At 45.8% G+C, this 22,149-nt stretch overlaps 1 protein-coding gene and 1 non-coding gene across 6 annotated transcripts in view; one reads left to right on the top strand and one right to left on the bottom strand.

Moving 5' to 3' along the window:
* Positions 1 to 22,149, bottom strand: part of PCDH15 (protocadherin related 15) — a 990,968-nt gene that overhangs the window by 603,639 nt on the left and 365,180 nt on the right. The gene's annotated exons all lie outside the window — the stretch shown is intronic.
* Positions 9,918 to 11,111, top strand: LOC121111070. The gene is made up of 4 exons (XR_005860674.1): positions 9,918 to 10,297; positions 10,630 to 10,715; positions 10,887 to 10,946; positions 11,053 to 11,111. It is a non-coding gene; the product is annotated as an uncharacterized LOC121111070 (transcript).

Genomic DNA, 22,149 nt, shown 5'->3' with positions numbered 1-22,149 from the left:
ACGTAGATGCTTTTTTAATGCAGCCCGGGATAGAGTTGGCCTTCCAGGCTGCAAGCATGCACTGCCGGCTCCCGTCCACCTTCTGGTCCACCAGGACCCCAAAGACCTTCTCCACACCAAAGCCCTGAGAAAGGTTTCCCTTCCAGACCAGTCAAAGCTGATCACTCAGTCATGGACTACTAGCATCTCACCGGCTCTTCCTATACACTTGAGAAGACATAGCTCAGAGACAACTAGAACAAACCAACCCTCTAAGAGCAACAAAAACAAACAACTGGCACTTCTGACAGTGTCAGCAAATTTCAGGTCACCATTTGAAAGACAGAAGCTGAGGCTGACTGAAAATCGTACCCTCGCCCACCACGACAGAGTCTCAGGTCAAGTAGTCAGAGCATGCTCACAGCTCATCTAGAAACCAACATTTGACATTTGAGCCTGCATGTCAGTATTGCCTTCCTGCAGTAAGCTTACTTATTATTGGCCATGTGGCCAATCCAATGCACAAATCCAAGTCAAGAAATCTCAACTGACTGACTAAACATCGACCTTAAAATCAGAAATTCCTGCTCTCCTAAGCAGTCTGCTGGATTACTCCTAGTAAAATAGTCATTCCTTTTACCTAGTATTTTTAAATGCGTTCTACATGTGGTGATACTCTGGCAGTGGTGAAGCTTCAGTTTCATGTCTGTTCAGTCCAAGTTTTATGAAACAACTTTCGGCTCCCTGTAATGACATTGTCAGTGCTGTGACAGAAACCAAGCTTCAGAAAGTCCTCAAGGATACAAAAAATTGAAGACATTTGTTTCATTCATCTACTTCCTCTGCCTTCAGTTAGAATACAGAAAGAATTTAGCAGGTACACTTGCTGAACTAGCTGTTCTCAACATCTGGATCTTAAGTCCAGCGATAACATGCATGACGAACTCTGATTGTTCCCGCTCCACCTTTCAATAACACGCATGCTTTGTTATTCTGTTTTGTCTATCGAGTCTCTCTCATGGAAGCATGTAAAAACCATAAACCACCAGCAACTAAACAAGCAGCCCATGTTTCTTTGGCCTTTATGTTTCTTCTGTTGATTCTCTCTTCCAGTTATTCATATTACAACAGGAATTTATTTATTTACTTACTTATTTTGGAAGATCAAGTAAATAGAATATACTGGTAGACACACAAAGGATTGTGCATTTCACTTGACTTTGACATCATTTGCTTTCCCCCCCCCACCCCCCTCCGCGATTACTCAAAAAGACTATTTCAAATGAAAAAAGCAAGCCTTAAAGAAGTCCTAAGTGGTGTAAAGAACAAGTATTCTAATTTCTCAAGAAGAAGAAATTCCATGCATCTTCCAAAAGAAAGGATTTACCTAGCTATTCTGCCTGTCTTCCCCATCATTTTTAGTAGTTAGTACATTAGTACCTTCTACTACTGTAGTTATATCACCATACCAAGATTATCTTGATGCTTATATTCTTCAGCTACTTGCAGAATGTTACAGTTCCCTAAATCATAGTCATTATTGGAAGCATTCTTACTCGTACTTCTGGTAGAACTTAAGAGGTTCCTGGTACAAGTCAAAAATATTTTGGCAAAATTTACAAAAGCACACTTAATATCATCACTTCCAATATAAGCATGTGCAACAAATACATAGGCTTCATCATACATTGTAAGAGAAAACCTCGTCTTGCTCTATACTCATCATTTTCCTCTGAAACACGCCATTCACCACCACACTGTGCTCACATTCACCCTTTTGCCTCCCTAAAAGTTCAGCAAGGATTGCTGAACGCCAGCGGGTGCCCTTTTTTTCCAACACCAAGTAATTCAATGACACACCTGTGCTTCATCCACGCTCCTATATCAGACGCCATCCTGTCAGACTGCAGACAGCAACAGAAGTCATGGGGCATTGACAGGAAGGTTCAAAATCTACCACCAACATCCACTTCCAACATTACAGTCCAACACACTAAAGAAGGAGGCACTAACAGAGCAGACCTAATAGGAAGTCCCCCAGGTTAAGAAACGCAGCTGAAAAGCTCACATTCATGCACACCATCATCACCACAGGTAAAGCAGACAGACAAAACTGTACTACCCATTTTTGTACTATCATCTCTCACCTGTAAGCTGAGCACCCACATTAGCAAATCCACTGTCACAGAATTTAACATGTTTTTTTTGTTTTGTTTTGTTTTTTTCCCTGATATACATTCTTGTTTTGTTGTTGTTGTTGTTTTTTCTTCAAAGTAGTCCCTTAATTTGTTAGAGTTTTTTCTGGTGCAGATATTTCCAATGGCACCATTCTTTCCTGATCATCAGGGGCAATAGCTGAACATCACCACCCATTTTATTCCGGTGACGTAGCTGTGGTCATTAAAAGGCAATCATTCTGCATTTCTCTGAGCTGTTTTCAACTTTCTTATCTTCACCACGTAAGGAATGTTAAGTGCTGTATTCATCAAATACTACCAAGCAAAGTAGAGTGTCTTCTACACAAAGGAAATATGAATATGACCTTTGCATAACACTAAACAGGAAGTTAAAACATTAGTTCCTAAGATCGAAAGGCCTTAGGAACATAAGCAGCTTATTTATGTATTAAGGACGTAACACGTTTACATTTTCTCATTCATTACGGTTTTCACTAATTTCCTCTCCAGCACTTCACCTCCCTTATTGCCTGTACCAAGTGGGCATGTTTTTCACATTTTGGACAAAAGGCAACAATCTATACACTATCAAGGAAAAGAAAGCATTCTACAGAACATGACACATTAGTTCTAGAGTATTTTTTAATCAAAAAAACCATTTTTTTAGAAGCTACAGCAAAAAAAAAAAAAAAAAAAAAAAAAAGTGATCTCCATCTTATTTACGTTCAACAGAACAGTCAGCAAGAACAATGAAAAAATCCCAGTAATTGTTTTTAAGAATAGGAGACAGTTGATACAGCTGCCTTCTGTCAGTTTCAGGTCACCCAAGAAACGTAGTAGTCACACTTCGATACACAGCCTCCACCCTGACACAGAACCATTCATCACAACCCTTTGGCTGCGTCCAATCAGCCAATTCCTAACCCACTGAGCAGTCCATCCTTCAAATCCACCCCTCCCCAGTTTAGAGACAAGGATGTGGTGAGGGACCACGTCAAAGGCTTTGCAGAAGTCCAGATAGATGACACGCGTTGCCCTTCCCCTGTCCACCGATGCCATTACTCCATCACAGAAGGCCACCAGATTGGTCAGGTGCAATCTGCCCTTAACAAAGCCACGCCAGCTATCTTGAATCACCTCTTCAGCTCATCTTGTTCCTCTCCACTGGAAACCCCAGTTCACATACCTATCTCATCCTCCTTTTCCCTGGTGTCCATCTCAACCATTGAACTCAACCTGGCTGCTAAGGTAAAAGGGAACAAGAAACTCTTTTACAAGTATATCAACAGTAAGAGGAGGAGCAGGGAAAATCTCCATTCCCTACTGGATGAGGCTGCGAATGTGACCGCTGAGGATAAGGAAAAGGCAGTGGAATGGGCTGCCCAGAGAGGTGGTGGAGTCACTGAGCCTGGTGGCGTTCAAAGACCGTTTGGATGTTGTGCTGAGGGACACGGTTTAGCGAGAACCATTGGTGAAGGGCGAATGGTTGGACTGGGTGATCCCGTGGGTCTTTTCCAACCTTAGCCATTCTATGATTCTATGATCGCCTCCTGATGCTCTGCACACCAGCCGAGGAGCGGCGCTTCCCCGTGGGCGGAGGGGCACGCGTCACAGCCAGAGCATTGTGACGCAATCACCCTGCAGAGTAGCAGAAGCACCGCTCCCTGGGCACAGAGAGCACTTGGTGCTGAGCACTGGCACTGCGAGGAGGTGGGAGAGATTGGGAGAGGAGACTGAAGGCAGAGAGTGCCCCCGGTGCCCTCCCAGCCCACAGCGTGGTCGAGGACTGTCGCGAACTCATCCGCAGCTGTGCGCACTGAGCGGTAAGAAGCCCTGCAGCTTGCCTGGCACCAGGCCTCGTCTCCCCTTCTCGCAGTGCCGGCGCACGGCCGTGTTGGGTCTGAAAGAGCCTGCCTGTGCCTGCCAGAGGGGGGAGATGAGGCCATGCCTCATGGTCATGGGCTGGCAGCTGTACCCATGCCGGCACTCGTGGCAGTGGCCAGGGCTGCACGTGGGACACCCGGTGTGCCAAAGCACAGCCGGAAAGGAGCACGCGTGAGCTCCCACGCGCAATGGCGCACTGGGATAGGGTTCTATCCCTGCCGTGCCCACAGCCGTGCCCCTCACACCCATCTGCCTTCTGTTGCGCGCGCAGCTGAAGCCATGGCAGAGAAGTACTCCAGTGAAATGCTGGCGGTAGACAACGCTGAGTCAGGCGCACTGCTGGAGGAGCTCATGGAGGTGCGTGAGCCACCTGCAGAAACCCCGCAGGGCAGAGCTGCTGGGCCACGCAGCCAGGGCGCCGCAGGGCTTGCTGCCCTGCTCGGGCCTGGCCTTGCTGTGCCCTGGGCGCGGGCTGCAAACACCCTTTCCCACCCTGCATCCATGCCCCTGGTCCCCATTGCCTTGCAGTGTAAGAAGAGGTCTGCGGAGCTGGCAGCTGTTCTCCGAGAGCAGACCAAAATCCGTCAGGTACGCAGGGTGGGAGGGAGAGAATGGAGAGCAGCGCACTGATCGGGGAAAGCCCCCTGCCTGCAGACACGGGACGGGCTCTTGACCGGACCCTTTCCTTCCCCAGGCACTGAAGGAGGAGGTGGAAATGGAGATGAAAAACCTCCAGAAGGCACAACGGAGGGCCCAAAAGCGCACTGCGCCGTGAGTAGCAGCACAGCCCAGACCTGAGGCAGGGGGGAGCTGGGATCCCAGCAGCCCCCAGCCATCTGGGCCGTCGGCTGGAGCTCGGGAAGGCCGGGCCTGTGCAGGTCTGGCACCCAGGGGTGCCCGTCCCAGCTCCAGCAGAGGCCGGGCAGCTGCCTCGGGTCCCCGTGGCCACCATGGGATGGGGGGGGGGGGGGGGGGTTAGGGGAGAGGTCCTGGTGCCGGCCGAGGCCTCTTCTCACACACCAAACTCCCCGCGTCTGTAGCAGGAGGAAGACGGCACGCAGGGAAGAGCACATGAGTTCCCTGCTGCAGGAGACAGTGGCTGTGCGATTGGTAAGAGAGAAAGCCCCAGCGGGGCCTTGGGGAGGGAAGGCTCACCTCAGGGCCACCGCAGGGGATATGGGCCTCCCTCTGGCTGTGGGGACGAAGGAGGGCTTCCGAGTGCCCAAACCTGCGCTCACCCCAACGCGTGGCCCTACTTTGCTTTGTCCTCTAGGATGAGCAGACGGCAGCACAGAAGCATCCACTTGTAACTTCCTGGCTGCGGTGAGTCGCCCTGGGGTCCAGAGACCATCAGGCAGCTTTTGACTTTTGGGGGATAAAATGCCTCAGTATTGCTTAGGGTCCTGGGTGGGAGAGCAGGTGGGGTGGCGATCTTGGCAGCCCTGCGCAGAGCTACAACAGATTCCGTTGCTCCCTGTATGGCACATGTCCACGGGCCACTTGCCGGGGCTGGTTGGAAAGTGCTGTGACAAACGTGCCCCCGGATCTGACTGGACCTTCTTCTCTTCCACAGGAGGTTTCTGCTGTTCTTGGGCCTGCTGCAGCTTGTTTTCTTCACCCTAGTTGTGCTGCAGAAGGACATCCTCCGCTGGGTCCTGCCTGCAGAGCTGGCACCTGCCCTTGGCATCCGTCCACCTACGCCCGCTCTTTTCTGACCCCAGAACACACTGCGGCCCTTCATCGGGACACCATTGGGTCTGCACAAGCATGAGGGAGTCTGTCACCACTGTCACCCTGTCACCAATCACGTCAATAAAATCCATCCCAATTCCCAAATGTCTTATTCGTGCATGAGAGGCGTTAGAGCCCGTCGACAAATCCCTGTTGAACCTTGGGAAGGATAAAGTGGGATTCTGGAGCTAAGAAACAGGACTCAGGGAATCGGCAAGGCTGGAAATGACCTCCAAGGGCTCCAACCATCCACCTATCACCAATATGTCCCATGACTCCACGGCCCTAGGTACAAAAGCTAAAAGTTTCTTGAACACCCCCAGGGTTGGTGACTGCATCACCCCCAGAAATGCCTCCGAAAGCAAGCTTGGAGCCAAAAGCAAAGCAGGGTTCGTTCACCCCACCATAACCGCTACATGAGCTCTAGGAGAACTCTCCGTTTGCATTTCTGCGTTTTCACCTACCGCAACTATACCCAAGTTTCTACGCAAGAGCTAAAACCTTTACATTCCCAGAAGTTGTTGTTTTCTTTTGTGAGCTTCTTTATCAAACGTAGATGCTTTTTTAATGCAGCCCGGGATAGAGTTGGCCTTCCAGGCTGCAAGCATGCACTGCCGGCTCCCGTCCACCTTCTGGTCCACCAGGACCCCAAAGACCTTCTCCACACCAAAGCCCTGAGAAAGGTTTCCCTTCCAGACCAGTCAAAGCTGATCACTCAGTCATGGACTACTAGCATCTCACCGGCTCTTCCTATACACTTGAGAAGACATAGCTCAGAGACAACTAGAACAAACCAACCCTCTAAGAGCAACAAAAACAAACAACTGGCACTTCTGACAGTGTCAGCAAATTTCAGGTCACCATTTGAAAGACAGAAGCTGAGGCTGACTGAAAATCGTACCCTCGCCCACCACGACAGAGTCTCAGGTCAAGTAGTCAGAGCATGCTCACGCTCATCTAGAAACCAACATTTGACATTTGAGCCTGCATGTCAGTATTGCCTTCCTGCAGTAAGCTTACTTATTATTGGCCATGTGGCCAATCCAATGCACAAATCCAAGTCAAGAAATCTCAACTGACTGACTAAACATCGACCTTAAAATCAGAAATTCCTGCTCTCCTAAGCAGTCTGCTGGATTACTCCTAGTAAAATAGTCATTCCTTTTACCTAGTATTTTTAAATGTGTTCTACATGTGGTGATACTCTGGCAGTGGTGAAGCTTCAGTTTCATGTCTGTTCAGTCCAAGTTTTATGAAACAACTTTCGGCTCCCTGTAATGACATTGTCAGTGCTGTGACAGAAACCAAGCTTCAGAAAGTCCTCAAGGATACAAAAAATTGAAGACATTTGTTTCATTCATCTACTTCCTCTGCCTTCAGTTAGAATACAGAAAGAATTTAGCAGGTACACTTGCTGAACTAGCTGTTCTCAACATCTGGATCTTAAGTCCAGCGATAACATGCATGACGAACTCTGATTGTTCCCGCTCCACCTTTCAATAACACGCATGCTTTGTTATTCTGTTTTGTCTATCGAGTCTCTCTCATGGAAGCATGTAAAAACCATAAACCACCAGCAACTAAACAAGCAGCCCATGTTTCTTTGGCCTTTATGTTTCTTCTGTTGATTCTCTCTTCCAGTTATTCATATTACAACAGGAATTTATTTATTTACTTACTTATTTTGGAAGATCAAGTAAATAGAATATACTGGTAGACACACAAAGGATTGTGCATTTCACTTGACTTTGACATCATTTGCTTTCCCCCCCCACCCCCCTCCGCGATTACTCAAAAAGACTATTTCAAATGAAAAAAGCAAGCCTTAAAGAAGTCCTAAGTGGTGTAAAGAACAAGTATTCTAATTTCTCAAGAAGAAGAAATTCCATGCATCTTCCAAAAGAAAGGATTTACCTAGCTATTCTGCCTGTCTTCCCCATCATTTTTAGTAGTTAGTACATTAGTACCTTCTACTACTGTAGTTATATCACCATACCAAGATTATCTTGATGCTTATATTCTTCAGCTACTTGCAGAATGTTACAGTTCCCTAAATCATAGTCATTATTGGAAGCATTCTTACTCGTACTTCTGGTAGAACTTAAGAGGTTCCTGGTACAAGTCAAAAATATTTTGGCAAAATTTACAAAAGCACACTTAATATCATCACTTCCAATATAAGCATGTGCAACAAATACATAGGCTTCATCATACATTGTAAGAGAAAACCTCGTCTTGCTCTATACTCATCATTTTCCTCTGAAACACGCCATTCACCACCACACTGTGCTCACATTCACCCTTTTGCCTCCCTAAAAGTTCAGCAAGGATTGCTGAACGCCAGCGGGTGCCCTTTTTTTCCAACACCAAGTAATTCAATGACACACCTGTGCTTCATCCACGCTCCTATATCAGACGCCATCCTGTCAGACTGCAGACAGCAACAGAAGTCATGGGGCATTGACAGGAAGGTTCAAAATCTACCACCAACATCCACTTCCAACATTACAGTCCAACACACTAAAGAAGGAGGCACTAACAGAGCAGACCTAATAGGAAGTCCCCCAGGTTAAGAAACGCAGCTGAAAAGCTCACATTCATGCACACCATCATCACCACAGGTAAAGCAGACAGACAAAACTGTACTACCCATTTTTGTACTATCATCTCTCACCTGTAAGCTGAGCACCCACATTAGCAAATCCACTGTCACAGAATTTAACATGTTTTTTTTGTTTTGTTTTGTTTTTTTCCCTGATATACATTCTTGTTTTGTTGTTGTTGTTGTTTTTTCTTCAAAGTAGTCCCTTAATTTGTTAGAGTTTTTTCTGGTGCAGATATTTCCAATGGCACCATTCTTTCCTGATCATCAGGGGCAATAGCTGAACATCACCACCCATTTTATTCCGGTGACGTAGCTGTGGTCATTAAAAGGCAATCATTCTGCATTTCTCTGAGCTGTTTTCAACTTTCTTATCTTCACCACGTAAGGAATGTTAAGTGCTGTATTCATCAAATACTACCAAGCAAAGTAGAGTGTCTTCTACACAAAGGAAATATGAATATGACCTTTGCATAACACTAAACAGGAAGTTAAAACATTAGTTCCTAAGATCGAAAGGCCTTAGGAACATAAGCAGCTTATTTATGTATTAAGGACGTAACACGTTTACATTTTCTCATTCATTACGGTTTTCACTAATTTCCTCTCCAGCACTTCACCTCCCTTATTGCCTGTACCAAGTGGGCATGTTTTTCACATTTTGGACAAAAGGCAACAATCTATACACTATCAAGGAAAAGAAAGCATTCTACAGAACATGACACATTAGTTCTAGAGTATTTTTTAATCAAAAAACCATTTTTTTAGAAGCTACAGCAAAAAAAAAAAAAAAAAAAAAAAAAAAGTGATCTCCATCTTATTTACGTTCAACAGAACAGTCAGCAAGAACAATGAAAAATCCCAGTAATTGTTTTTAAGAATAGGAGACAGTTGATACAGCTGCCTTCTGTCAGTTTCAGGTCACCCAAGAAACGTAGTAGTCACACTTCGATACACAGCCTCCACCCTGACACAGAACCATTCATCACAACCCTTTGGCTGCGTCCAATCAGCCAATTCCTAACCCACTGAGCAGTCCATCCTTCAAATCCACCCCTCCCCAGTTTAGAGACAAGGATGTGGTGAGGGACCACGTCAAAGGCTTTGCAGAAGTCCAGATAGATGACACGCGTTGCCCTTCCCCTGTCCACCGATGCCATTACTCCATCACAGAAGGCCACCAGATTGGTCAGGTGCAATCTGCCCTTAACAAAGCCACGCCAGCTATCTTGAATCACCTCTTCAGCTCATCTTGTTCCTCTCCACTGGAAACCCCAGTTCACATACCTATCTCATCCTCCTTTTCCCTGGTGTCCATCTCAACCATTGAACTCAACCTGGCTGCTAAGGTAAAAGGGAACAAGAAACTCTTTTACAAGTATATCAACAGTAAGAGGAGGAGCAGGGAAAATCTCCATTCCCTACTGGATGAGGCTGCGAATGTGACCGCTGAGGATAAGGAAAAGGCAGTGGAATGGGCTGCCCAGAGAGGTGGTGGAGTCACTGAGCCTGGTGGCGTTCAAAGACCGTTTGGATGTTGTGCTGAGGGACACGGTTTAGCGAGAACCATTGGTGAAGGGCGAATGGTTGGACTGGGTGATCCCGTGGGTCTTTTCCAACCTTAGCCATTCTATGATTCTATGATCGCCTCCTGATGCTCTGCACACCAGCCGAGGAGCGGCGCTTCCCCGTGGGCGGAGGGGCACGCGTCACAGCCAGAGCATTGTGACGCAATCACCCTGCAGAGTAGCAGAAGCACCGCTCCCTGGGCACAGAGAGCACTTGGTGCTGAGCACTGGCACTGCGAGGAGGTGGGAGAGATTGGGAGAGGAGACTGAAGGCAGAGAGTGCCCCCGGTGCCCTCCCAGCCCACAGCGTGGTCGAGGACTGTCGCGAACCCATCCGCAGCTGTGCGCACTGAGCGGTAAGAAGCCCTGCAGCTTGCCTGGCACCAGGCCTCGTCTCCCCTTCTCGCAGTGCCGGCGCACGGCCGTGTTGGGTCTGAAAGGGCCTGCCTGTGCCTGCCAGAGGGGGGGGATGAGGCCATGCCTCATGGTCATGGGCTGGCAGCTGTACCCATGCCGGCACTCGTGGCAGTGGCCAGGGCTGCACGTGGGACACCCGGTGTGCCAAAGCACAGCCGGAAAGGAGCACGCGTGAGCTCCCACGCGCAATGGCGCACTGGGATAGGGTTCTGTCCCTGCCATGCCCACAGCCGTGCCCCTCACACCCATCTGCCTTCTGTTGCGCGCGCAGCTGAAGCCATGGCAGAGAAGTACTCCAGTGAAATGCTGGCGGTAGACAACGCTGAGTCAGGCGCACTGCTGGAGGAGCTCATGGAGGTGCGTGAGCCACCTGCAGAAACCCCGCAGGGCAGAGCTGCTGGGCCACGCAGCCAGGGCGCCGCAGGGCTTGCTGCCCCGCTCCGGCCTGGCCTTGCTGTGCCCTGGGCGCGGGCTGCAAACACCCTTTCCCACCCTGCATCCATGCCCCTGGTCCCCATTGCCTTGCAGTGTAAGAAGAGGTCTGCGGAGCTGGCAGCTGTTCTCCGAGAGCAGACCAAAATCCGTCAGGTACGCAGGGTGGGAGGGAGAGAATGGAGAGCAGCGCACTGATCGGGGAAAGCCCCCTGCCAGCAGACACGGGACGGGCTCTTGACCGGACCCTTTCCTTCCCCAGGCACTGAAGGAGGAGGTGGAAATGGAGATGAAAAGCCTCCAGAAGGCACAACGGAGGGCCCAAAAGCGCACTGCGCCGTGAGTAGCAGCACAGCCCAGACCTGAGGCAGGGGGGAGCTGGGATCCCAGCAGCCCCCAGCCATCTGGGCCGTCGGCTGGAGCTCGGGAAGGCCGGGCCTGTGCAGGTCTGGCACCCAGGGGTGCCCGTCCCAGCTCCAGCAGAGGCCGGGCAGCTGCCTCGGGTCCCCGTGGCCACCATGGGATGGGGGAGGGGGGGGGGGGGGGGTAGGGGAGAGGTCCTGGTGCCGGCCGAGGCCTCTTCTCACACACCAAACTCCCCGCGTCTGTAGCAGGAGGAAGACGACACGCAGGGAAGAGCACATGAGTTCCCTGCTGCAGGAGACAGTGGCTGTGCGATTGGTAAGAGAGAAAGCCCCAGCGGGGCCTTGGGGAGGGAAGGCTCACCTCAGGGCCACCGCAGGGGATATGGGCCTCCCTCTGGCTGTGGGGACGAAGGAGGGCTTCCGAGTGCCCAAACCTGCGCTCACCCCAACGCGTGGCCCTACTTTGCTTTGACCTCTAGGATGAGCAGACGGCAGCACAGAAGCATCCACTTGTAACTTCCTGGCTGCGGTGAGTCGCCCTGGGGTCCAGAGACCATCAGGCAGCTTTTGACTTTTGGGGGATAAAATGCCTCAGTATTGCTTAGGGTCCTGGGTGGGAGAGCAGGTGGGGTGGGGATCTTGGCAGCCCTGCGCAGAGCTACAACAGATTCCGTTGCTCCCTGTATGGCACATGTCCACGGGCCACTTGCCGGGGCTGGTTGGAAAGTGCTGTGACAAACGTGCCCCCGGATCTGACTGGACCTTCTTCTGTTCCACAGGAGGTTTCTGCTGTTCTTGGGCCTGCTGCAGCTTGTTTTCTTCACCCTAGTTGTGCTGCAGAAGGACATCCTCCGCTGGGTCCTGCCTGCAGAGCTGGCACCTGCCCTTGGCATCCGTCCACCTACGCCCGCTCTTTTCTGACCCCAGAACACACTGCGGCCCTTCATCGGGACACCACTGGGTCTGCACAAGCATTAGGGAGTCTGTCACCATTGTCACCCTGTCACCAATCACGTCAATAAAATCCATCCCAATTCCCAAATGTCTTATTCGTGCATGAGAGGCGTTAGAGCCCGTCGACAAATCCCTGTTGAACCTTGGGAAGGATAAAGTGGGATTCTGGAGCTAAGAAACAGGACTCAGGGAATCGGCAAGGCTGGAAATGACCTCCAAGGGCTCCAACCATCCACCTATCACCAATATGTCCCATGACTCCACGGCCCTAGGTACAAAAGCTAAAAGTTTCTTGAACACCCCCAGGGTTGGTGACTGCATCACCCCCAGAAATGCCTCCGAAAGCAAGCTTGGAGCCAAAAGCAAAGCAGGGTTCGTTCACCCCACCATAACCGCTACATGAGCTCTAGGAGAACTCTCCGTTTGCATTTCTGCGTTTTCACCTACCGCAACTATACCCAAGTTTCTACGCAAGAGCTAAAACCTTTACATTCCCAGTTGTTGTTTTCTTTTGTGAGCTTCTTTATCAAACGTAGGTGCTTTTTTAATGCAGCCCGGGAGAGAGTTGGCCTTCCAGGCTGCAAGCATGCACTGCCGGCTCCCGTCCACCTTCTGGTCCACCAGGACCCCAAAGACCTTCTCCACACCAAAGCCCTGAGAAAGGTTTCCCTTCCAGACCAGTCAAAGCTGATCACTCAGTCATGGACTACTAGCATCTCACCGGCTCTTCCTATACACTTGAGAAGACATAGCTCAGAGACAACTAGAACAAACCAACCCTCTAAGAGCAACAAAAACAAACAACTGGCACTTCTGACAGTGTCAGCAAATTTCAGGTCACCATTTGAAAGACAGAAGCTGAGGCTGACTGAAAATCGTACCCTCGCCCACCACGACAGAGTCTCAGGTCAAGTAGTCAGAGCATGCTCACACTCATCTAGAAACCAACATTTGACATTTGAGCCTGCATGTCAGTATTGCCTTCCTGCAGTAAGCTTACTTATTATTGGCCATGTGGCCAATCCAATGCACAAATCCAAGTCAAGAAATCTCAACTGACTGACTAAACATCGACCTTAAAATCAGAAATTCCTGCTCTCCTAAGCAGTCTGCTGGATTACTCCTAGTAAAATAGTCATTCCTTTTACCTATCACCAATATGTCCCATGACTCCACGGCCCTAGGTACAAAAGCTAAAAGTTTCTTGAACACGCCCAGGGTTGGTGACTCCACCACCTCCTTCAGACAGCCCGTTTCAGCACCTGAGCACTCTGTTAGAGCAGAAGTATTTCCTAAGATCCTACCTGAATCTCCCTGGCATGACTTGAGGCTCTGTCATCCTATTCCTATGTACGTAGGAGAAATAACTTGTTCTCTCTGTATTGGTCTAACTCAGACAAACCAGTTCTCCATGGCATTCAGGACTTTAGAGAGGACTAATCTGAGACCCTGCTGATGGTCTGTCTGGAAGGAGAAATGGTTATCCGGCACTCTGATCTTACTATGTCCAGCATCAGAAGAAGGGAGTTGGTTAAAGACAACAACGAACTGTTGCATGGTTGTTTGAAGCTGGTGTTCTCATCTTGATGGTGTGTCTCAGTTTATACCTGGGATTGCACCAAGCCAAATGCTGCACCCTGCACTTGGCCTTATTGATGAATTTCATCAAGCACAGAAACAAAATACTAATCTGATATTTGATGAAATTAATACCATTTTTTATGCTTTAAAATCTAACTAAATATTTATTTAAATTTTCTTACGAGAACTCTACTTAGAGATAAGTGTGTTTTTATTTATAAAACAAGGCCTGTTACTTAAAGACATCAAATCTCAAGGTAGGAAACACGTGTGAACTATGCGCCAAGCCAGAGTAGCTTTTCTTCTGTAGTACTCCTTTACCTTCACTTATTAGGACCAGCCTTGTCCAGCAGAGGGAGAAAATAATTGCTAATGACTGGATAATTACTTGAAAAAACAACAAAAACACCACCACTGCGTTATGAAATCCTAAAACTAATTATGACCTCTCTTTCTTGTAATCGGAACGAATGGTCCCCTTCTCTTCCTCCCTTCATGAAACAAACCCACAGAATGTTAAGGTCAAAGCACTGTATAATAGAAAAAAACATCAGAATTTCTTCATCATGGATTTCTTTCAGTTGTTCTTTGAACAAATAGCACCAAAATTAACAATGATTTTCGATGTTACTGCATTTTTCCTCTTCTTCATGCTTCATTAAGTACATATACACAGTGTGTTTTATTAGAAAACAAACAAAAAAGAAAACAATAGAACCTGCTGAGTTTCAAGAGCACCTGATAGTACAGCATTATTGGTTTCTTCAATGTTTCACACAGCAAAGAGTCACAGTTTATGAGAAAGGCCCCTAGAGGTTACCATTGTGACTAATATCATCGACTTCTAAAAATCGTAATAAGCTTTAAACCACCTCTGTCTAAAAATAATGGAGTAAGCCTATCTGTCCCTCTTCAAGGGCAATAAGCTACAAAGGTAGAAAAATGACTTACAAAAGAGACCAAGCAATTCCCACAGCTTCCTTTATATAGGTAAAATAGAAGTTGAGCAAACAGGTTCTGAAAACTATGTTAAAAAATAACACACCAAGAAAATAATAGTTGATTGCATCTGTCTATATATAGATGCCCTATTAATACATTTAACCAAGAGCAAACACAAAACAACACCTGTTTTTCCTTCTAAGAAAAACAGAGCAATAGTTAGGAAGACAGAAGCCACAAAGAGCCATGTGTAAGCTTATGCAGGTGTTAATCCTTAATGCACACAGAAGACCCAGCCATGTTGACTGTCAATTGAAATGCCACATTACCCAAAACTGTTCTGAAGACTCTCAGAAGGCCACTAAGGCTATCCAAATGTCAGTAGCAACCAGGTAAACTCAGCAATGGCAGCTTTAAGAACAGTCTTTCTGTGAATGCTTAGACCTTTGAAGTAATCAGGGCTTCACTGGGCCAGAAGAGGCTTTACTTATATTGCATTACTATAGCAAAGATGGTATGAACACATCATCTGCCTTTGTCCTTCTCCTAAGTAACCTATTTAACTCCCTGGACCACCCTGACCTCTCCCTTTATTGTCACAATTAGACCTGAATCATCTTCCAAAACATGGCAGACTTGAAATATGACAAACTGGAATACATTCTGAGAAGAAAAACACATCCAGGTGTTTCAGCAGCTTCAGTTACAGTACTCCAAAATGGATAAATCTATCCTACACGGAGAACTGCCAAGCAGCCTTTAAGCCCAATTAATGAGAGGCTAGTGTGCCAAAAAGTTCATTGAGTCTCTTGAGTGCAAAATACCAGCTAGTCCTCTAAGCAACCTCACCTCCATTTCATACGCTGTGTTCTGCAAGGCATCCAAAGCCCCGTGCTTGCCGTTGCGAACACGAACCGCCTCTCCTCGCCCCACCAGGTGAGAACTACTGCGGTGACTCAGGGCTGCTTGCACAACACGACTGCTGCCATCCTCTGCTCCTGCAATATAGGCACCACAAATCACGACTGCTGCTGGAAACAAATCACAGGCCAAAGCATTATAGTTGAGTTTCATAGTACAACTGGTTTGCTGGTGTTTTCTTTTTTCCCTTTAAGGGTATGAATCCAATGGGGTAGAATTAAGTAGGACATGTTTCTCAAGGATACGCAGCAGTCCTGGGCACTGAGGGTCTTGCATGCTGTGATCACCTAGTTCTCTCTCAGCAAAAAGTATTTCTCTTCCAGACTAAACAGCAAACTTAACGGATGGGTAGGACAACGCTAATTATCTTCTCTACCATCTTGAAAACAGCCTCAGACACTCACAAAGCAGCGAAAGCCAGCGTGTCAGAGGAATCCAACAGCAGCTTTTCTTAATCGAACTGAAAATAACTTTGGGGAGTAGTTTAAGCCCTTCAGATTGCAGAGATTAACTGCAAATGTGGGCATTCTTCTGGCTTATAATTACAATATTTCTTTCTTTCACTTCTCAAAAGCATCTGCCAAGAGGGTTCTTTCTGACAATTGTGCTGTCAGATCTTTGCACATGCTCCCACTTAAAGAGCATGGCTATTTGGCTCTGAACTTCTTCATTTTCTTAAGCACAACTTTTTTTTTCCCCCTATACTTCAATTCTGTATTGTTCGCTGTTGATTTTTTATGTTTGTTTTTAATGGAAACGAGACAGCTACATATACTGATAACTGAAGGAAAGACTTCACACAGGACAGTTTTCCTTGGTAAAATTCTTCATTTTATATGCCAACTATTTATTTCTATGTGATATACAATCTCAGTGAAGGTAACATACATGAGAACAGTGCTGAAGAAGCCATTTGAAGTTAATAACAAGGAGCCTGACATCTTCGCATTCAGCCAGAACCCGACCTTGCAAGACACTCAGTGTCAAAAGCACTTCTCTTCCTCTCAGCTAACGCACGATTTCCAAAGCCTCTTACCCTAAGAAACCTTCCCTGGTTCACAAAGCAGTTATCAATGATGACTTGCACCAAGAACCTCGTGAACACTCTTCAGTCATCATAAAACATAATTTACAAGAGCAACATGCACAGAGACCGCCTTTATCCATCTGAGCGACACATTGCTCAGAAGCACTGAAATTTATTGAGGCTAAAAGAGAATGGCAATTAAAAGCAAAGCAAACTTCCCAATCCTTGTTTGGGAAGTTTCCCCAATCCTGCTTCTGCCCAAGCTTAAGTTAGTTCCACCTGGATCATCCCCTGCCCATCCCTCAGAGCTCTCCCCAGCCTTCTGGTCTCATTCAGAGCTGGAGAGGTTTATCTGCTCTAACAGGCTTCAGGGAAAGCTTTGTGGTACAAGTCCATAAAACTTCCTTGACACGGGCTGCGTCCTGATCCCAGCATGCATTACATGCTAGCTTCCTTCCACCTCCATTCAACCTGAAATAAATTACTAAGCGTGCAGAATGAGGACGTCCTTTACTATTACAGTGGAGGGGGAAAAAAAAATTGCTTTTTTCTTTTAATTTAAGGGGATGTTTCCTATCTGCTGACACGTTTTGGGACTCTAGGGATGCATAAAATTTATTGCCAATTTCTGTTGTAGTACATGTCTGGCAGGATAGTATGTTCATTTAGGGCATGGTTATAAACTGCTTTTCCTGCTCTTTTTTTTGTCTTAATTAGGAAGCTTTCTGTGGGCATTTCACAACTACTTTTTTTTATTAAGGTTTGGATTTATTTTTGTTGCTTTCCTTTTCAAACCAATGACTAAGCCTCAGCTACCACAATAGCTTCCTATTCCCTCTTTAGGTCATACCTTCTTTCAAGGTAATTATCCATTAACATATAGCTGAAAGTACCACTTGACAATTTCTAACATTATTAAAGTACGAGAATAGGGGGAAAAAAGAATGAACAACTTTTACATAACTACAAGGAGGGCTTTTAAGTCAAAGGCAAGGGTCCATACACTAAGCACTCCATGCATCAGTAACACCACTGTGTCTTCCTGTTTAAGACTTGAAAGAGGGACACCAGTGGGCTTCCGGAGACGTCGCTAAGCCGTGTTTTACATGACAATACACACATAGACTTGAAAACAGACTATAATTTCTTTATAGCCATTTCCAAACCAATGAGCAACATGACCAAATCGCTGTCTTCTTCAAAACCATCTTCTCATAGTTCCCGAATTTGCAGCGATAAAAAAAACCATTCAAGCCGCTACGTAAAGTATGCAGCAGAGAAAATGGGTTTGATTGTGAGAGACACTTCTGCATCTCAGCACTGCTTTAAGAGTGTAAATAGCTAAGGGATCAGATTGCAGATAACATCTCTGTGCTTAAATAATTTATTTTCTTGCCATGTACTCCTTTAAGTCAAAGTCAAACAAAAAACCAAAAGCAACTGGTGCAGCAGCTCACTATACTCTAGCAAAACATGACTGTTACATGAACCCTATACTACAGGCTCAACTATTATAGTTACAAATACAATTATTTAGAATTTGGCCAAAATACATCTATCTGGGCCAGCATCTGTCAGTAAACCCAATTAATGCTCAAGACATACTTCTGCTAACACTCAACACATACTATCCCCCTTCATTTCCATTCAATTCCTTCCCTTTCCAGCAGCTTTTCCACAGTTTTTCTTGCAATGCTGAAGAAGTGATGCAGATGTCTCAGTATTGTCTCTACATCTCTGAGTTTTGGTCATAGTCAGAAATTATTCTTGTTCTTTTAGAAAGTAGATCATTTGAAGTATTCCAAAAGAGTTACATCATCGTATTAAGTCCGGAAAGATTCATTATATATTCTTAATTATCATCTTAAAGGTATTTGACAGCTTTTTCCCCCCAGATAGCTACCTCTGCCCTGGGAGTTTGAAAAGGCTGCCAAGATGAGAATCACACTATGATCAGAGAGTGGGAAGAAAGGAGCAGATGTATGAAATAGTCTCAAATATATCTAAAGAATACCACAGAGAAAAACTTAGGGAGCAAAGAGACAAACTGAGTAATCAGTGAGCAAAGCCAAATGAGATTCACCTGAGAACTGCAAAAGAAGCTGGAGACAGGGAAGCGGAATGATGCACCAGGAATGCAACCTTTCAGTATGAGACAGAGCGCAGGTGACAAACACAAGGCCCAGAGGAAAGCAGCTGTCAGTGGACAGCGTTGAAAAGTCTGGCTGATCCTGGGTAAGCCAACTAGCAGAGCAGTTGCAAAGAGCAGAAATAGCATGTGGTTGAATAACCACAGAGTATGGGGACGAGTGAGCCCAACTTGTGTATGACCGAGGGTGTGGTCTTCAGCATAGCCTGCTTCCACTTCCTAAAGGTTTCATAGTGGGACTTAAGCAAGGACTGCTACAAAAACTGTACTAACACAACCTCTGAGCTAAGGCCTCTGCCCGTCTCACCAAGAAGCTCTAAGGAAAGAAATATAAAGTGGGAATATAGGGCCACTAGGCTGTCTCAGGATCCGTTTCATGCAACACATTGCCAAGGTAACCAGGAAAAGGAAGTAGGAAGATGGAATGACAAACCACACCAAATCCAAATTTTAACTTACGCATGGTTGGAGCTGAGTCACAGAAAATACCTTTTAGATCCTACCCAAGGTCCGGAAGATGCGAAGGAAGCAGTAAAGGATAGGAGAAATGGAAAAAAAATCATCAGATGGCTATGGCAGAAAGATAGTGGCGCATGATGAGAGGAGGAGATGGGAAGAAGGTGCAGTTTTAACATTGTTTTTCTCAGCAAATCTTTACCCACTGTTCGATATCTGTGTTATTATGCTCACGAAGCCCTAAAATCCCTTCTTAACTGGCTGCAGATGCAGTTAGCTGAATGACAAGCACAATATGGTCTAACACTAAGTAGGCTCTCACAGAAACACTTCGGATGTTAAAAAGGAGAACCTGTAGTCTGACAAGATTCAAAAATGGCTTTTCAAATGCTGTGTCAATAACTGTTTCCAAAAAGAGCTATTTTAAGCTTCAATAGCCTGTTCAAAGGTGAATCTAAAACACTTCAGGCCTCTCTCTCCCTGTTAATGGGGAAGTCTCACTCCATAACTCCATATAGGGAAAAAAGAAAAATGAAATTGAAGATTAACACAAGCTCTTGGGTTCCATACTATTCCTAGAATGCTTAAGTCCTTATTTTTATGCCACGAGCAAGATATTGTATCATGCTGAAACCTAGCCTGAGGAATCAAGCCGTAAGAACTAACAGCATTTGCTATACGTCTTCCAGTTAGGTTCTAAGCTAACAGCAAGCTGACAAGGCTTCCAACACACATGTGAATGGAAAAAAAAAAAATTTTAATCTCCTGAAATTGAAATGAAAGCGAAATTCTTCCAAGATCAGACAATTCATTGCATCTCTGGAATATCGCTCATTTGCAAAAGCAAAACAACAACAATATATTACTAACAGATCCCATAGTTTACAGGGAGCACTAACATCCACCCATCTGTCCTGCTGACATGCAGCAGCACAGAACAAGCAGCCTAACCTCATAGGCTCCCTGAAAGCATGTTCAACTTCAAGAGTCACCCTACAAAAAAGTAGACTAAATGAAGGACTATCAGTGTTACTTGCAGAGACTCAGTGTTGACTAGAATCCTTTCCTCTTTATTTGAATCTTGGCTTTTGGGTTGTAAATCCATGCCCAGCACTATCAGGAAGAGAAAAAAAGGGAAAGGCAAGAAGCGCAGTACCATGGTATCATGTTCACATGCCTATAGCAATCAAAATAAAACAAGGCTGTTTCAGTAAATGGAATAGTAAGCCAGCAACACTTGCCCTTTGCCTCACATAGGAGTCAATGTGATTGTCAATACTAACCCATTGAACGAAGTGCTACAAGCAAGCACATGTAATGGGAGCCCCTCATTAGAAAATGTCTTGAAGAGCCTAAGAAACACATTTCAGCACAACTGTATGCAAGATGCTGCTGCAAAATCTACTACTTCTTAACTCCAAGTTCCTGCCAGTAGCAAGTTTATCATTTAGCTGTCATTCATAACCTATACTTTGATCTCAAACCTGATTTTTTACCCTCATGAAAGTCTAACAAGAGAAGAAAAAAAAGAAACACACTTGGAAAGCTGTGAAACAGGGAATAATGTTATTTTCATGTTAGCCCATACTTCAAACAGAAACTTTAAGTACCAGCTTATCTTAATCTTTCAACTCTAGATGCATGATTTAGCCATTTAAAGCAAACCCACATAATCAAAACATCGAGAAAACCTCTCCGTATCAACAGAAATCATAAAGTTGCTGTTTCTGATAGAGCTACATTGACACTTAATCCATTACACACAGCTCAGAAGCAACAAACCCAAACAACCCTTTTGGTACCTGGCTCAATCAGTCATTAAGATAAGACAGATAAATCCTCCTACACATCTTTGACCGCAGGACTGCAAGGCAGACGTGTTCCACTGCTGCTGTTTTACTTTTGGAGGATTCAGTTATGGCACATCTGTGATAAGAAGCATGATCTCCAAAGTCAGCCCACCATGCCATTACACATGGTGCAATCCAGTTAGCAGACGTTGCTGGGTTAGGCCTTCCAGTAACACACTTGACCCACCGTGGTCTTCAGATATATTTCATGTTAAAGAACACAGTAGTATCTTAACTAAAAACTTTAATAATTGAGACTTCTTCACATATTAAAGAGTTATTGTTGCTACTTGCTAGCACAGACTGATTGGAAAATTGCAAAGTAATAATTACTATGCAGGTGGAATATTACAGTATAAGCAGCATTTTTCAGACCTATATATACCATGTATATTTGTGGCATTCAACACACAAAATCCTGTCTATCCTTTCCTACTTCACTAAATTCTTAATTGCATGGCATCAAGAATCTAGAATCTGCTTGTTCACAAAATCAAGATGCACTATTAAAACATCCTAAAGTATTTGACTCCTGTTTCAGAAATTAACACAATAAATAAATGGAGTGACAGCAATGGACAGAAGGAAGGCAATTGATGCCATCTACTTGGATTTGTGCAAGGCCTTTAACATGGTCCCACATCACAGCCTTATCTCAAAGTTGGAGAGATATGGCTTGGAAGGGTGGGCTATCTGGTGGATAAGGAATTGGTTGGAAGGCGGCACATAGAGGGCTGCGGTTGGAGGTTCTACGTCCACATGGAAGCTGGTGACAAGCAGTGTCCCCCAAGGGTCTGTCTTGGGACACCTTTATCTTCAGCATCTCCATCTATGACATAGACAATGGGATCGAGTGTACTCTCAGCAAGCTTGCAGATGACACCAATTGATATGGCAGAAGGAAGGGATGCCATGATGCCATCCAAAGGAACCTTGACAAACTCAAAAGGTGTGCCCATATAGATCTAATGACACTGAACAAGGCCAAGGTACTGGAAAATGGTTTTAAACTAAAGGAACTAAGATTGAGATTAGATGTCAGGAAGAAGTTTTTCACTGAGAGACTGGTGAGGTGCTGGAACAAGCTGCTCAGATAAATTGTGAGCGTCCAGTC

Source organism: Gallus gallus, chromosome 6, assembly GCF_016699485.2.
Source record: "Gallus gallus isolate bGalGal1 chromosome 6, bGalGal1.mat.broiler.GRCg7b, whole genome shotgun sequence".
In the NCBI taxonomy this organism is placed as follows: domain Eukaryota; kingdom Metazoa; phylum Chordata; class Aves; order Galliformes; family Phasianidae; genus Gallus; species Gallus gallus.
The sequence above is the reverse complement of the archived record's forward strand: the minus strand, read 5'-3'. Positions and strand labels throughout refer to the sequence as shown.